At 33.2% G+C, this 17991-nt stretch overlaps 1 protein-coding gene across 4 annotated transcripts in view; it reads right to left on the bottom strand.

Annotated features, from left to right (window-relative positions):
• LOC123540146 (zinc finger protein 600-like) overlaps positions 1 to 14674 on the bottom strand; it is a 47090-nt gene extending 32416 nt beyond the window's left edge. Inside the window, exon 1 of one of the 4 annotated variants that reach the window (XM_053526409.1) lies at positions 14487 to 14674. The gene's annotated coding sequence lies outside the window, so the exon portion shown is untranslated. Of the gene's footprint in view, positions 1 to 61; positions 271 to 2184; positions 2210 to 14004; positions 14398 to 14486 lie in introns of those variants that run through there. The other 3 variants (XM_053526410.1, XM_053526412.1, XM_053526411.1) reach the window with 3 other exon arrangements.
• Positions 14675 to 17991: the final 3317 nt, after the last annotated feature.

The following is a 17991-nucleotide window of genomic DNA, read 5'->3' as shown; positions in this document are numbered from 1 at the left end:
GGTGTATTAATTATGATAGACCATGGCCTATGCTGCGTAAAAAACTAAAACAAAAATTCACCTGAGGGTAGTTCAATAACATTAAACTTGCACAGGGCACCTTTTTGTTCCTTCTCAAGAGAAGGAACACTTATGGTGAACATGTCATACTTGACTGAGCATGTAATGGATACAAGGGTATCGTCAAAGGAATCCGATTTCCCGTAGGGCGCCGCCATCTTGGACTCATGCATATTCATTACAGATAGCCTCTAGCCCAATATGTGTTTACGCATAATCAATCTTTATTCCAGTCTTTAAATAACTTGCAATACAACTACGTAAAATAACAGAACAAGAAGACACAATAATAAAGTTTAAACCATGTAACTCCTCGATTGAATATATCATAGTAAAGAATAGAGATTAATGAAATGAATATGCATCATCTAAAAATAGACTCCCGCCAAAAAAATTACATAATAAAATTGTCCCTGGTCACGTGATTCCTTTAGCTTCTAACGTTTCAAATTTGCAAGTCATTTCTTTTGCGTACTGATTTGTTTTTCGAATCGTAAACGCATGTATGAAATTTCTTTGTGTTAAGTGTGCGGGTACTCGCTGGTGTAGTCGCGTGATGAAAATATCCGGAAGTGAAATACAGATTGCATGACAAATGCTTCCAATAGCATAATATGGAACTGCACTTGCTTATATTAAAAAAAAACAGCTTTGGGTTATGATAAAACTGTTAATACTTAGATTAGTTCTTAACTAGATCTAATTAAGTTTGCACAAAAAATGACAAAACATATTTTTCTCATTGCATTATTAAACATTTGTAACGTTATGCTAAAACAATATCCCTTAAAAAGAATATTTTATATGTGCTAGAAGGAACCTTTTGGTAAGCTAAATCTTGTAATATTTGGACGTTCAATATGTCCCTGTGTCAAGTTTAATCGAAGGCAGTGGCTACGATTACGGTACCGTAATCCTAGCCTCCGGTTCTAGGATTACGGAAGTTCCGTATTCCTAGACAACCCTATGAGGATAGGCTAGGATTACGGAAGTATTTAAGAGGCATCAAATATATGTTAGGACATGCATAAATGACGTTGTAAAATTACTTATTTCACTATTATTTCGTGCTATCGATCCGCTGTTTTGAGTTAGTATAATCTTAATGGTGGCACGCGGAAATTTTATAGAATTATCTATGTTTCATATATACCTGCAATTTTTGTCATCAAATCAACACAAATGGTCTTTAATAACATACAATATGGTTATAAATAAAAAAAAGTCAAAGTATAGAATATTTTTTTAAACCTAACTTTTACCCTCATATTTCTATAATATTTCCGCGGGCCGCCATTAATATAGCGTTTAAAATTATACTAACCCAAAATGGCGGATAGATAACACGGAATAATAAGGCAGGCATCAAAAATCGCTATTTTAATAAAGTGAAATAAGAAGTTTACAACATCATCAGGTCTAGGAAAGTGGAGTATTTACAGATTATCTGTAAATTTACAGATAATCTATAAATATACAGATTTTTCAATCTGTAAATTTACAGATTGTGTGTATGAAAACTGATTAAATTACATTTATCCTCAAAACCGCAGCTTGGAATTAACTGGTTTATTTACAGCATGCATAAATTAAAGTCATTTGTGGGTTTCAGCCATTTTTGTTGACTTTGAGTTTTTGGCATTTTAAGAAAAATCAAAGTCAACAGAAATGACTGAAAGTTACAATTGACCTTTATTTATACATACCATAAGTAAATCAATTAATTTCAAGCTGCGATTTTGTGTCTAAGTATAATTTTAGCAGTTTTCAAACACTTGATCTGTAAATTTACAGATTGAAAAATCTGTAAATTTATAGACTGTCTGTAAATTTACAGATAATCTGTAAATACTCCACTTTCCTAGACCTGATCATTTATGCATGTCCTAACATATTTTTGATGTCTCTTAAATACTTCCGTAATCCTAGCCTATCCTCATAGGGTTGTCTAGGAATACGGAACTTCCGTAATCCTAGAACCAGAAGCTAGGATAACGGTACCGTAATCGTAGCCACTGCCATTAAGGAATGTCAGCCATTTGCATAGCACAGATAGAACTTACGACTTTATTTTATTGAAGTGTAATGTAGGAAAAGTCTCAAACACGTGAAACACTGGTTTACCGTAACTAAAACTGCACCACGAATCACTTTCCCGACGCATTTCACAGAATCTTCTAGCGTAATTTATTGAAATATCATATGAACAATACAACACTAAATAAATATATAGAATCAATTATTGATTATACATGCTGTTAGATGAAAACAAATACGTTTAGTCTACGTCACTTGTAAAAAAATCTGCGGCCATTATTTAACGCATGGGAATTTATTTAATTATTTCTTCATATTTCATTATGACATAATAAAAGAAAATAAATTACGAAAAAACTATTATCAATTTGTTATTTTTAAATGAATTATAGACAAAATACGAGTCATGACATAAACCGCGCTGATCGGAAAGGGCTTAACATGATCGGAAAGGGCCTGTCACGTGTTTATTATTGGAAATTATTTAATTATTTCTTCATATTTCATTATGACATAATAAAAGAAAATAAATTACTAAAAAAAAGTTACCAATTTGTTATTTTTAAATGAATAATAGACAAAATACGAGTCAAGACATAAACCGCGCTGATCGGAAAGGGCTTAACATGATCGGAAAGGGCCTGTCACATGTTTATTATTGGAAATTTTTTAATTATTACTTCATATTTCATTTAACAAATGAAACAGAAAATAATTTAAAATAAAGTAATTATTAATACTCGAATTTTAAATGAATTATAGACAAAATACGGGTCATGACATAAACCGCGCTGATCGAAAAGGGCTTAACATGATCGGAAAGGGCCGTGCTGTATATTTATTATTGGAAGTTATTTATCTATTTCTTCATATTTCATTTATGAAATAGAAAAGAAAATAAATTATGAATTATGAAATAGCTATTTATGATTTTTAAATGAATTATGGACAAAATATGGGTCATAACATAAACTATGCTGATCGAAAAGGGCCTAACATGATCGGAAAGGGTCTGTCACATGTTTATTATTTGAAATTATTTAATTGTTTCCTCATATTTCGTATTTCGTTTAACAAATAAAAAAGAAAATAAATTAAGAAAAAAGATCATTATCGATTTTTAAATGAACTATATACAAAACACATGTCAGTGCATAAACCGCGCTGATCGGAAAGGACCGGCCTTTGAATATATGCGGCGTAACAAACACGTGCCTCTGATTAGTCTTGATAGAGTTTGATTGGATTATCACACCTATTGATTATATCAATTAATCAGTATATTTGTAAGCACACAGAAGTGCCATGTGACAAATAACGTCTTATAACAATATTTTTTTTGACAGATAATAGCCTTTATTGACTTTAATTGCTTTCTTCAAACAATGTCGCTAAATGTTTTGGGTAAAAAGTCACCTGATTCTTAGCATATGATTCTTAAGCAAAATGTGTGTACCGTTTGCACGGAACAGTGTAAAACAAACTGTTTATTATGTGGGGTAAGTGCAGTTAATATGATAAGCTTTTATCTAATTTAATACTTGTCGTTATTCCTGCAAATTGAAGAATTGAAGAAAAAAAAACACAAGTACATTCGGTAGTATTTTTGCACAAGAAATGCTTATAAAGCCGTAAATATATTTTCCGGCGGATAGTAATTGACAACATTGTTTCCTCCGATGTTTAAGAAGACATACCTGAAATATAATATAAAACATATGTATTTAAAAATCACTATCGTATACGTTTATAAAAATAATATGTATTCGTAGATATAAAAAAATTATATTGGTATATCCAATCTGTAATGTCATTTCTAAACGTCGTATTGATGCTTTTATTTTATATTGTAATACTATTTTGTTAATAATGTATGTATTCACTACACGTCATTTCACATACCAACATTTGAATAGGTACTGAAGCTAATTATTATGTATTTTTGGCAACTCACGGTAGTAACACATAAGGCTTAACAGTGTTACATATTATGCACGTGCATGGCATGTGCACCAACATGCACATGTTTGTTTACACTTAACATATGATTATGATAGAACTTGGTTTACAAATTGTAACTATTTCCATTACTTAAATTAGCAAAAGTTTATAATGTCTTGTTCTTTCACCTAAAGAAAATATTATAAATATTTAGCAAAAATAGAAATTTACTTCTTACCTTGGTTTGTCCTTTAATAATCTATCATACATTGGCCTGAATTTATTACGTGTTGACATTCCAGATACACCATAGAAGGGACATTTATATTTGAAATGCATATTGCTACTGGTATGCTTTTCCAGGCGTGTAACGTAACTGTCACCAAATATAGCATTATTATTCGAATGTTGTGTTTCTGAATTCAGTCTATGGTTTATATATTGTATTGTATTGTATTGTATATATATTATATTATTGAATAAAGCATCATTTACTCAATGGCAAATTATTTTGTCAACGAAAAGCCGTAAAAACATCTAACCTTCTTTAAATATTTTGATTGACACGTAGCAATCAGTGTTTACTCAACTTGTTGATTGATAGGTGACACATGATTAACCTGTCCGTTCGTTAATAACAATTATAACATACTTTTAACAGAACGATGAGCAATAAACTTTAAAAGTATATTGCAAGAATATTTGTTATTATTAAACTTCTAATAAATACATGTTTTATAAATATTTAAGGAAGATCTGTATTTATTATTATCTCATCAATGTACAATTTACACGGAGTTAAAACATATAACTAAAATACATTTAGTTTATGTACTGACGCGTATATTGTCAGTAATTCATTTAAAAAAAAAATGTTATTTTTTTTCTTAAGTTCTTTTCTTTTTGATTTGATAAATGAAATATGAAGAAAGAAATAAATAATTTCCAATAATAAACATATAGCAGGCCCTTTCCGATCATGTTAAGCCCTTTCCGATCAGCGCGGTTTATGTACTGACGCGTATATTGTCAATAATTCATTTAAAAATGAAAAAAAAAGTTAATTTTTTTGTAAGTTCTTTTCTTTTTGATTTGATAAATGAAATATGAAAAAAATAAATGAATAATTTTCAATAATAAACATATAGCAGGCCCTTTCCGATCATGTTAAGCCCTTTCCGATCAGCGCGCTTTATGTACTGGCGCGTATTTTGCCTATAATTCATCTAAAAATCAAAAATTGATATTTTTTTTTTCGTATGTTCTTCTCTTTTTAATTTGATAAATGAAATATGAAGAAATAAGTAAACAATTTCCAATAATAAACATATAGCAGGCCCTTTCCGATCAAGTTAAGCCCTTTCCGATCAGCCAGGTTTATGCCATGACTCGTATTTTCATTTAAAAATAACAAATTGATAACTTTTTTTTTCGTAATTTATTTTCTTTTATTATGTCATAATGAAATATAAAGAAATAGTTAAATCAATTCCAATAATAAACATATGGCAGGCCCTTTCCGATCATGTCAGGTCCTTTCCGATCAAATATCACGGAAAGGGCCCTTTCCGGTATCTAGTCATGCCCACCGCTGAACGCATGTGGACTTTTAAACTGCTTTGATATGACTTTACAGCTAATTTAAGAAACTTTTAATTAAATTACAACCAATAAATGCTGATTACACCCATCGATTATAAACATATGCATACTACATAGACAATACGTTAGTAACGGGCCGCATTTTTTTCAAATCCGAACGTGAGAGTATTTTTTCGTCTAAAATTATTCTTTATAGCGAGCATAGCTCGCGAGGAAGCGCAAATAAGATATTACTTAGCACATATTTCCAGTTCGTTTCTTTATCCAGATATCTAGACTGGCTCCCGTCCCTATGTTTGTTCTACATATATATGTTTATTCATTAAGAGGGAAGTAACTCCAGCAGGTTGTTTCTACATTGACTTTTTTTATTGCCCCTGGCTCCGAACATAGGTATGGTTCAGCCATCAGATAAAATGTGCTATTTTAAAGGCTAAAGATTTTCTTATTTTGCTTGCAGTATTTATATAAAAAAATAACCATGCAGCCAGGGAGCCAGGCTACCAGATACCATTTAAGCTTAAGATCTGTGGAGTTCTAAAGTCTAATGCACCACATATGTAGCCCATGCACAACATATATATACCATTCGGTTTTTCGCCCCAAAACATTTTTCTAGCAAAGTGATCACCATAATTTTCTTTTTCTGGGTGGGGTTTTGCATATGGAAGCTTTCGAGAGCAACATTTAAGCAAGCGTAGGGCAATTACAACATATTTCCAGTGTTGATAAAAATGTTGCTAATTTTCAGTCATACCGCTTCACGTAGGATAAGTTTTTCTCTGTCATTTCTACAAATACAGGTAAGGTAAATGCACTTACGTGCTAGTTAATGTATAGATCTACTCGGTTGCACTGCATCGGGATGTTTTGGCAAAACAATGTCATTTCCGTAAAATTCAATCACACGGGAGGGGATCCAACATATGTATTCCCAAATGGGCACCGCTTAAATTCATATGTTGTGCTTCCGGTGGTACATTTGTGGTAAAAATTTCGCAGAAAACAGGTGAGGTTTTTATTTCTGATTGAATTTTACGGAAATGACATTGTTTTGCCAAAAAATAAGCTTAAATGGTATCTGGATAAAGAAACGAACTGGAAATATGTGCCAAGTATATCTCACATTATTCCAAAAATTATATACATGTATATTAAAGGGATAACATATTAGAAACGAGCACAGGTTTAAGCTTACATATGATGCTGTAGAACATTTCCACTAAGGAGTTAACCCATCTCTCCTAAATCCGAAGGGGTTTATGTGTGAAACTATATACATGCATATTTCCGACATTCACAGGTCAACACGCATAAGCACCACATTAACGTCTGCGGATTTAGGAGAGATGCGCTGACTCCTAAGTGGAAATGTTCTACAACATCTAATATAAGCTTAAAGCTATGCTCGTTTATAAGTTATCACTTTCATACAAATGTATATAATTTTTGGACTGATGTGACATATACTTGGCACGTATTTCCTGTTCGTTTCTTTATCCAGGTATACCATTTAAGCTCAAGATCTGTGGAGTTCTAAAAAATCTAATGCACCACATATGTAGCTCATATACAACATATGTATCCCATTCGGTTTTTCGCCCAAAAATATATTTCTAGCAAAGTGATCGCCAAATATTTTTTCTTCTGGATGGGGTTTAGCATACGGAAGGTTGCGAGGGCAAAATTAAGCAGGCGTAGGGCAATAAAACAACATATTTCCACCTGTTGATAAAAATGTTGCTATTTTTTTCAGTTATACCGCTTCACGGAGGATACGTTTTTCTCTGTCATTTCTACAAATACAGGTAAGGTAAATGCACTTACATGCTAGGTGTAAGATAGTAACTTGCATGTAAAACTTAAACCAGAATTTTTTTAAGTCCAAAAGGGGGCATAATTTGCCCAAAATACATGTCAGAGTAATGGGACTTGACCCAGCAAGGTTGGTAATTGATATAGAACAAGAGCTGTCCGTAAGACAGCCAAGCTCGACTATTCGAAATATTGTCCCAGAAGCAGGAAAATATTACCCAAAAAGGTTAAATATCAAAAGAGTTTTAAGTTCAAAAGGGGAAATAATTTGACCAAAATGCATACCAGTTATGGGACTTGCTGCTATCAACTAGTTTTATAACCCTGAAGGCACATGTGAAGTTTCAATTCAATATCTGCATTAGTTTTGGAGATAGAAACTTGCATGTAAAACTTTAACCAGAATTTTCAAAGTCCAAAAGGGGGCATAATTTGCCCAAAATACATGCCAGAGTTATGAAACTTGACCCAGTGAGGTTGGTAATTGATCTAGAAAAAGAAAAAATAAGTTTCAAATCTATATGCCTTTTAGTAATAGCTGTATGAACTTGCACGCAAAACTTTAACCAGAATTTGCTAAGTCCAAAAGGGGACATAATTTGGCCAAAATGAAGGTCAGAGTTATGGGACTTGCTGCTATCAACTAGTTTTATAACCCCGAAGACACATGTGAAGTTTCAAATCAATATCTGCATTAGTTTTGGAGATAGAAACTTGCATGTAAAACTTTAACCAAAATTTTCTAAGTCTAAAAGGGGGCATAATTTGCTCAAAAAACATGTCAGAGTTATGGGACTTGACCCAGTGAGGTTGGTAATTGATCTAGAAAAAGAAAAAATAAGTTTCAAATACATATGCCTTTTAGAAATAGCTGTATGTACTTGCACGCAAAACTTTAACCAGAATTTTCTAAGTCCAAAAGGGGGCATAATTTGGCCAAAAAGAAGGTCAGAGTTATAGGACTTGCTGCTATCAACTAGATTTATAACCCCGAAGACACATGTGAAGTTTCAAATCAATATCTGCATTAGTTTTAGAGATAGTAACTTGCATGTAGAACTTTAACCAAAATTTTCTAAGTCTAAAAGGGGGCATAATTTGCTCAAAATACATGTCAGAGTTATGGGACTTGACCCAGTGAGGTTGATAATTGATCTAGAAAAAGAAAAAATAAGTTTCAAATCTATATGCCTTTTAGAAATAGCTTTATGTACTTGCACGCAAAACTTTAACCAGAATTTTCTAAGTCCAAAAGGGGGCATAATTTGGCCAAAATGAAAGTCAGAGTTATGGGACTTGCTGCTATCAATTAGTTTTATAACGCCGAAGACACATGTGAAGTTTCAAATCAATATCTGCATTAGTTTTTGAGATAGTAACTTGCATGTAAAACTTTAACCAAAATTTTCAAAGTCCAAAAGGGGGCATAATTTGCTCAAAATACATGTCAGAGTTATGGGACTTGACCCAGAGAGGTTGGTAATTGACCTAGAAAAAGAAAAAATAAGTTTCAAAGCTATATGCCTTTAATTGATGGCTGTATGTACTTGCATGCAAAAACTTAACCAAGGTGTGACGCCGACGCCGACGCCAACGCCAGGGTGAGTAGAATAGCTAGACTATTCTTCGAATAGTCGAGCTAAAAAGAAAAAAATAAGTTTCAAAGCTATATGCCTTTTAGTAACAGCTATTTGTACTTGCATGCAAAACTTTAACCAGAATTTTCTGAGATAGTAACTTGCATGTAAAACTTTAACCAGAATTTTCTGAGATAGTAACTTGCATGCAGAACTTTAACCAGAACTTTCTGAGATAGTAACTTGCATGTAAAACTTTAACCAGAATTTTCTAAGATAGTAACTTGCATGCAAAACTTTAACCAGAATTTTCTGAGATAGTAACTTGCATGTAAAACTTTAACCAGAATTTTCAAAGTCCAAAAGGGGACATAATTTACTCAAAATACATGTCAGTCTTATGGAACTTGACCCAGTGAGGTTGGTAATTGACCTAGAAAAAGAAAAAAACAAGTTTCAAAGTTTTATGCCTTTAAATGATAGCTGTATGTACTTGTATGCAAAAACTTAACCAAGGTGTGATGGCGATGCCGATACCAGGGTGAGTAGAATAGCTAGACTATTCTTCGAATAGTCGAGCTAAAAAAGAAAAATGTCTTTTTATCCTGGGCAGATATATTTAAAGTCAATTAAACAGTTACAGTTAAATAAAAAAAAAAATCAATATGATATAATAGGAAATAATAACAAGAGTGCCAGACTGTAACAAAATATGCCCGTCATCAAACTTGACCTAATTCAAGGGCCATAATCCAAGAGTGCCTGGGGCGATTTGGGTCGTTATCGAATTTGGCCGATATATTATGCCCACAAACATTGTCAGCAAGTTTGGTGAAGATCGGATGAAACTGTTTGACTTAAGAGAGCGGACAAGGCTGAATTTGCATTTTTTCGTGTAATTCAAGAGCCATAATCCAAAAGTGCCTGTTATTTGATGTGTAAATTCTCCACACAATAAAAGTAATTGTTACTGAGATATGAGCTTGCATGCAAAACTTTAAAACAAGGTGTGATGCCTATGCAGATGCTGCCACCCATGCCTGGTTAAGTAGAATATCTCCGATTTACATTCTTCAAACAGTCGGGCTAGGAAGCGGCATCACTTATATTCAGACAATATATGTATTCTGTGTCTTTCAGCACCAGCGACATAAAAATCTTTAATTTTAACTCATTAAGACAGAATTCGAAATATGATTATTGATTTCATTATAAACCTTTTCAGCTTTAAAATAGATAGACTTTGCAATTGATATTTTCTTATAAATCTGTCTTACAATGGTCTTGCAGTTACGGTTGTTGCTTAAAATTAATTTATATGCAAGAATGACACATTAATACAATTAATATAAATATATATACATATACAGTAATAGGGATGTAAATAGTATACTTATATACTTACTGTTCATATCTACTTATCAGATGAATTTTTGGCTTAAATAGCAATTATTGAGTAATTAATTGTAGCTAATTGATATTTGGTGCTAACTGAGTAATTAATTGAGGCTAACTGATATGATAATTAATACTATGGTGTGAGACTGTGCAAATTACAGGGTTATTTCTTTAGGTAAATACATTAAAAAAGTTACAAAATAAGTTTTAAATACAAATGTTTATAGGAGAAAGTAGCTAAATGATCGAACCTCTTGGAAAGAAAAAACAGAAAAATGAAAAATCAGTTTCTTTCTCTAAATTTAAATACAAAACAGAATTTGCACAAATCCTATGATTTTCAGCTTGACATTAATGTATCAAATTTTCTTATAGTTGGCCATCTACGATAATGTGGTTCAACTTTGGATAAATTAGTGAAAATTGAAATTCATTTTCTAGGAAATTTATTCTACACCTATAACATATTCTTTTTTCCTGTGCAAATTTATGGATCACATGGTCATAAGCTTGATTCCCTGGAGAGGCATAATGTTCTCCATGACGATTTGATAAAAGACATTGTGTCTGAACTTATTCGCCCTCCACCTCTGATTCATATGGGGAAGTTGGCAGTTACTAACAGAGGTTTGTACTGGTACAGAATCAAAGAATACTGGTTATGTTAACTGTTCACTGGTACCTAAGTGAAATCTGTTGAAAAATGGCATTCTACCAAAAGCAAACAAACCAATATAGGACTAATCTGCTCAAGCCTAATACAACCCAGATCAAGCTACTTTAATAAAAAAAAAAAAACTGGTATATTGTAAAAATAAGAAAGAGAACTCTCTCCCCCCCCCCCCCCCCCCCACCACACACACACACAAACACACACAATGTACAGAACTGAACTCAAACATCAAAATTTATGTTTGTCTGAATATTGTATGTACTGCTGTCTTAATAATTGTCGACAATTATCATAACACCAAAACATATCTTAACAAGAGCTGTCCGTAAGACAGCCAGTGATCGACTTTTCGAATCGTCCCAGAAGCAGTAATATTACCCTTAATGTTAAAATATCTACAGAGTTTCAATTCAGTATCAGCATTAGTTTTGGAGACAGTAACTTGCATGCAAAACTTTAACCAGTAGTTTCCGAAGTTTAAAAGGGGGCATAATTTGCCAAAATACATGTCAGAGTTATGGGACTTGAAGCAATCAACTAGTATTATAACCCCAAAGAAACATGTGACGTTTCAATTTATTTAATATCTGCATTTGTTTTGCAGATAGTAACTTGCATGCAAAACTTTAACCAGAATTCAGTGTCTGAATTATTCTGAACTACTATCTAAAATGTTTGTGATATCATTTAGAAGTAATTGATCAGGTCGGATATCCGGGCACTTCAGCGTATCGCGTTGCGTAGCAACAAGCGGAGGTGACAGCAAACGCTAAATTGTAATTGAAAAGCGTTTCATGTTTCACTAGTGCTGGTTGTTTTTCTTTGCTTAAAGTAAAATTTTGGGCAATATTAATAAGTCAGTGAATTTATAATGTAGCATGATGTTCCAGAAATCACTCCCGGGAAAGAAACCTTTCTTTTTTAGGTTTCAGACGTGATATTCATCATTGATCCGTGTAAGTTGCAAGGTCTCATATTTGTGACGGACTGGATGAAAATTATAATTTAAAAAATCGGAGGTCTTTTTAAAGTAAATAAAACAAAATCTATTTCATCTAATTGGGTTTCTCCTTCGTTTCACTTTTCTCGTTCTATTTAGTAGCCTGCCATTAAAATACTGTGGTGTCAAAAGTGATTCAGTCACTCCAAATTTAATCAAATCAACACCTCTTACCTAAATTCTCATTCATATGAAATTTAATGAGAGGTGTCATAATTTAAAACTTAATAGCACATTATGCGTAAATACTGGAGAAGGGATTTTTTTTCTCCCTCGAAGGGTATCAGGATCACAATAGCATTTATAACACAAAGCGGTTTTTTATATGTAACAATTGTTTTAAATGTAATATGACATCTAGAGCTACTGTGTTACACGCGGAGATAAAATGATATATATAATAACTGCATGCTAGTTTCTTTTTTACGGAAAGCCAGGACGTATCAATAAATTGATGACTTCCAATTACGAAAATACTAAAAACAAATACTGATCTCTGTTTTGTCAATTATTTAAAACTGAGAACGATAATTTGCACGCTTTGTCTAGAATAATGTTAGTCATATCTTGTAGTTTTCAATATCCATTTTTTTTTTTGTTAATTGTTAGACTGTCACAATTGACTGCTTCCACATACCACAAAATTAAAGCATTCATTCCAGTCATAAATCACTATGGAAACCAATCAGTATGTGGTATATTGATGAAAATCAGTTTTGACCAGTTCCTAATGACTATCGCTTATTAATAGATTGATTTCCTGTTTGTTTTATCCCTCTGATGTACCCCTTTGGGGCCTTATGGTAATTTCCTGTCTTATCCGTTTGATGTATGCCTTCAGGGTCTTATGATATTTGGAAGATGCACATTATTGTTATTTGCGTGTCAATTGACAAAGGGATTAATAGAGCTACTACATAAAAAAACTTTAACCAATACACATGCCCGAACATTTAGTTCATTTGAAACTTTAAAATTAATCAAAGAGCTATAAAAATATTTTATACTTCTTTGAATTAATTCACCAAACTATTTTTTGGCTGGAAGGACATTTCTTCAAAAAAAAAAAATGTCTGCAATAAGATTACATATAGAATAAAGTATAAGTTTTCAACTTTATTTAAATGACTTTCATACTTAATGTACTTCGACATTATAGCATTTTACATTAACTAAATAAAATATATCGCACAAAGTACTTTCAGAAAATGGCAACAATATAATTATTTCAGAGCATTAAAACATTTAGAAAATCAGCTTATTTAAAAAAGACATAAAAATATCAGAAAATTAATTTACTATTTGTTTGATCTGTTCTTTCTTAAAAAGAAAAAAAAAATTCAAGACACTTGAAAGAGATGAAAGAAACAACTGCTACGATTTCAAGCAAAGAAGTTGAATAAAAAAAAATGTTTTGTTCTCAGATATTTAGTTTAGATTAATATATATATAGCAAACTGAGAAAATGTTGAATAAGCTTGGGAACTTGTTTTAATAATATCTGATCCGTAGCGCCGAAGAGCAGACAATACATAATCTGTCACTTTTTCCAGACCGTTTTAAAATGCCACAAAATCAATTATCACAAAAACCCTACTTTTTTTGAAAAATATATAGATTTTACCATAGCGTAAGGACTGCAGATGATAAAAAAGATGACTCTTGATTTGTTTTATTTGAGAATTAAAACATCACAACCCACACCGCTAGTTAATTCGCTACGAATTGCGAGGTCCTGCTTTCACCTCCAAGGTAATTTGCATAATCGATTGCTCCGGATGTGACGTCACGCCGACCTGATCAATCAGAACATTTTCATACACTTTTTCAAAACAATGAAATGTTCAAATGTTATTCTTATTCTGAAATACCGGTAGTCAGACTGTATTTTAAATACAAACCTGTTCAGATATAGTTCAGGATTAATCCGAACGTACTCAGATAAGTTTTAGAACACAGAATTCAGTCATTATTCAGACAATAACTTTCTGTTCCAGTATGAAAAAAAGCTATGGATGTGTAAATTAGGTTTCTTTGTCTGTTGTTGGTATTTAGCTATCGCTTTTAAGTCACTTCTACCGTGAATTTGTAAAACCTTCCGCAAGAACTTTTGCGGAAAGCTCTACCGGGAAATTCATACTTTCGATAAAACGTCGGACTACATGTATATGAAATATTAAAATCGTAAAATATGGAAGTCCGACGTTTATTTATAGAACTAACCTGAGGGGTGGTTTCAAAAGACTTTACTTGAACCTTAAAAAGCAGCCACTCGGTCACAGTAAGCTTGTCTAACTAATCTACAAAACCATTGTCAATTTAGTCATATATGTCTACATGATGGGGCCACACTTCTGGACAGTTCAACGACTTAAAAACTCACCATTTTTCAAAAGCCGTGTACATTCCTCCGTTTTGATGCATTTGCAACAATGTCCCAGTACTTAAACTATGGAAACCGATGTAACTCATTGCAGACTTGGAGCGGTCTTCTGCGCATGCCCGAAAGTGATTATCAATTGTAGCGCACGGCAAAAAATATGCATATTTTTGCATGTCCGCATGCATTTAGTGTACAATATGCATAAAATACTGACTAAAGGTTAGGGTTAGTATCACCATAGTTACAAAATATGCACATTTATGATATTTTCGTTCAAATTTAGTTAATCCGGTATGTACCGGAGTCTGTAAATTATACCGGCGCTCCAAGTCTGCATTGAGTCACAGTCCTATGGAAACTAGGGGTGTGTTCGATTCGGGTAGAGTCGATTTTCACACTGGGCGCATTCGGCATACAAACCCGTGTAACTCTGACTAGATCACCCGAGTTTACCTGAGTGACACGAGTAACAGTTGTAGTCCGAACGCTTTATCGAGTAACTTAAAATGATGGAGAACGTTACCTATATCAGTATATGCTAACAGTTCAAAGGCTTCTGAGCTGTAACAATAATAAAGAATGGTTACTACTTTTGACGCATAAATGACTTCATTTTCCAAAATAAACAGCTGATCAGACGAGACAGAATCCCTCGTATCAGAAATTATGTTGAGTTAGTGAACTGTCATGTTTATTTGGCTCATGTAACGACAGAAGAGGTAAAACATATAAAACTAATCCTGTGCCAATATGGCTTTGGAAGAAATTTCTCGATGAGCTCTTGCTGTTGATAACAAATATTATGAATATATCAGTGTAATTAGGTTATGTATCAGAGTGCTAGCTATGCTTAAGAAACCAGGTATTGATCAAAATATTCTCAGAAACTACAGGCCTGTATCCAATCTCCTGCCCATTAAAAAAATCTTGGAAAAAGTAGGCGATGCGCACTTGAGTGGCACTTAAGTGAAAATAAGCTGATTTAGGGACTGCGCATACTGCATACAGAAACTTTCATTTAAAATTGAGTCGCCTTTGATAAAGATACAGAATGACATTCACAAATCTCTCCACCAAATACCTGTAACAGTCCTCGTTCTACTCGATCTGTCTGCAGCTTTCGATACGATTGACTACCAAACACTGTCACATCGCCTCGAACATCATTTTGGAGTCACAGACAAAGCACATGCATGGATGTCATCATATTTAAGTGACCGCTATCAAACTGTGTCCTGTGTCTGTTGATGGTGAGTTGTTGGCGTCAATATTTATGAAGAACAGTGTGCCCAAAGGATTAGTACTTGTTCCAAAGAATTAAACCCTTTGGTTCTATATACTAAAGTAATGGACTGATTACTCATTTCTACGCTGAGGACGGACTCTTATTTATACCTGTCCTTTAAGCCAATAGACACTGTTGCTAGTAGTGTGGCTTTGCACTGCATTGGAGTTGCCTGGCTTAGATAGTCTTGTGGGTGCATTGGAGCTCAATGCTGATAAAACAGAGGTAATCCTTTTCACATCAAAGCATAACTCCATATGTAAAGAGGACAGGTAAATGTGATAAATTTAAAATTAACAAAATGTGTTTGGAATCTTGGTGCTGTATTAGTCAACATTATGGATATGGAACAGCAGCTCTGTGTGCTGGGCTTGATATGTACAACTGCTTAGAATAGGTCACATCAGACTTGTATTTTACAAGTGATGCCACGAAAACCCTTGTCAATAGCCTGGTTACCTCACGGTTAGATTACTGTAATGCCTTGTTAAGTGGTATTCCAAACAACATACTTGACAGAAGATCTCCATATAATTATTCACACGGCATTTTATGTTTTACATATCGTCATACCTCTATAGCTACTATTTCTAAGGAATTCATCTGTTTTGGGTTATTTGCAAGAATACTGTTCTTTATTTTATGTTTTCCAGTGAATTATAGAGTTTTCTCAGTGAAATAAAAGTGATAATCCACAGTTTTGAAACAGTAGATTATCGTTTTTATTTTCACTGTTTTTGCCGAACTTGTTCCGGTCCTCCGTTGCAACTGAAGTCAAATTGTATACCGGGCGTTATGAATACCGGGGACCATAATGACGATGACGTCGTTAAAATGACGTCATTTGTGTTATGCTTTCTGTTAATCTTTCCTGCGATTTTCGACATTTTGATAAATTACGCAACAAAAATAGAGTTTTACACATAAAATAAAAAGAAAATTTGTTTGTTTCAGTGAAATATCATTTTCATTTCACTCGTGAGCATTAAAAAAGACATTTTCACTCGTGGCTACGCCACTCGTGAAAATATCAGTTTTTGATGCTCACTTGTGAAATAAAATTGATATTTCACTGAAACAAACAAATGTCCTCTATGTAATCTTGAAACATGTAGGGGATATAGAATATAAGGATTTGTGTCGAATTAACTGTTTTAACATCCCACCCGTGATTTCGCAAGTAACACTTCCAAGGCGTTGACACAATATGTTCCTTTATTTTCATGTCTTGAGCTTTTTGTCTTTGTGCTTTATTCTGTATAGGTTTCTGTCAGATTACGGTTTGAAAAGTCTGCGTCCTTAGAATGTTGTTTTAACGTGATATTTGCACAGTATCATAGAAAAATAATTATGGGATTTGAAAACGTAAACCCCCAGTTGCCTGCTCTCAAGAAGAATGAATGAAATGATGGCAACATTATCACCTGCCTCTGATTCCCTTCTGAATATAATTGCAAAAAGTCCATGTTAAGCTCAGTACGTTGATAATCTTGTATGTACATAGTTGTGTTAAATAATCGCTGATTCTCAATAAAACGTGCCATTTGATGTTCCAAAGGATATCTCTTAATTGGAAAGATCCGACATGCCATTGATAAAATTTTATTGTAGATGTCAATGTCGGCAAATGGAAACATGGTCAATTTTCTTAATGTGCAGTGTAATTCTGGCACACTAGCTCTTCCAGTCCCCAAAAACGTAACATACGTTACTGTCGCCACATCCATTTTTCAACTTGCCGCCTTTACTACATTGTTAACGGGCAAACTAATGCATTTTCTTACTATTAGTGTGAAAAAGGTATGTTAACTGATTATTTGCGCGTGCCAATCAGTCTTCCCAATGACAAAACCCTTTTGCTGTATAAAATAATCTGATGTCGCCAAAATGCAGGAAGAAAGTGATTCCTTTCTTATTATCACTGTGCAGAAGTCAAAGCAGGGTATATTAATAAACATTTCTGCCTCGAACAAATGTCAGTACATAAATATATATTGAATTACCCTCAGAAACATTACAAGAACTTGCATTTTCCGAATATTTTAAATTTTTGCTAAAAATTGCACAAGGACATTTAAGAATGAAACAAACGTTACCCTGGTTTTGGAGGTCAACTTTTAAGCTATATATGTACTATTAAAGGATATTAAATTTCAGGGTTTATATTTTAATCGGGGTTAAAGCCTCAGAATAACACCCACACAGCCATTTTTTACAATA

Source organism: Mercenaria mercenaria, chromosome 16 (assembly GCF_021730395.1).
Source record: "Mercenaria mercenaria strain notata chromosome 16, MADL_Memer_1, whole genome shotgun sequence".
Lineage (NCBI taxonomy): Eukaryota > Metazoa > Mollusca > Bivalvia > Venerida > Veneridae > Mercenaria > Mercenaria mercenaria.
The sequence above is the reverse complement of the archived record's forward strand: the minus strand, read 5'-3'. Positions and strand labels throughout refer to the sequence as shown.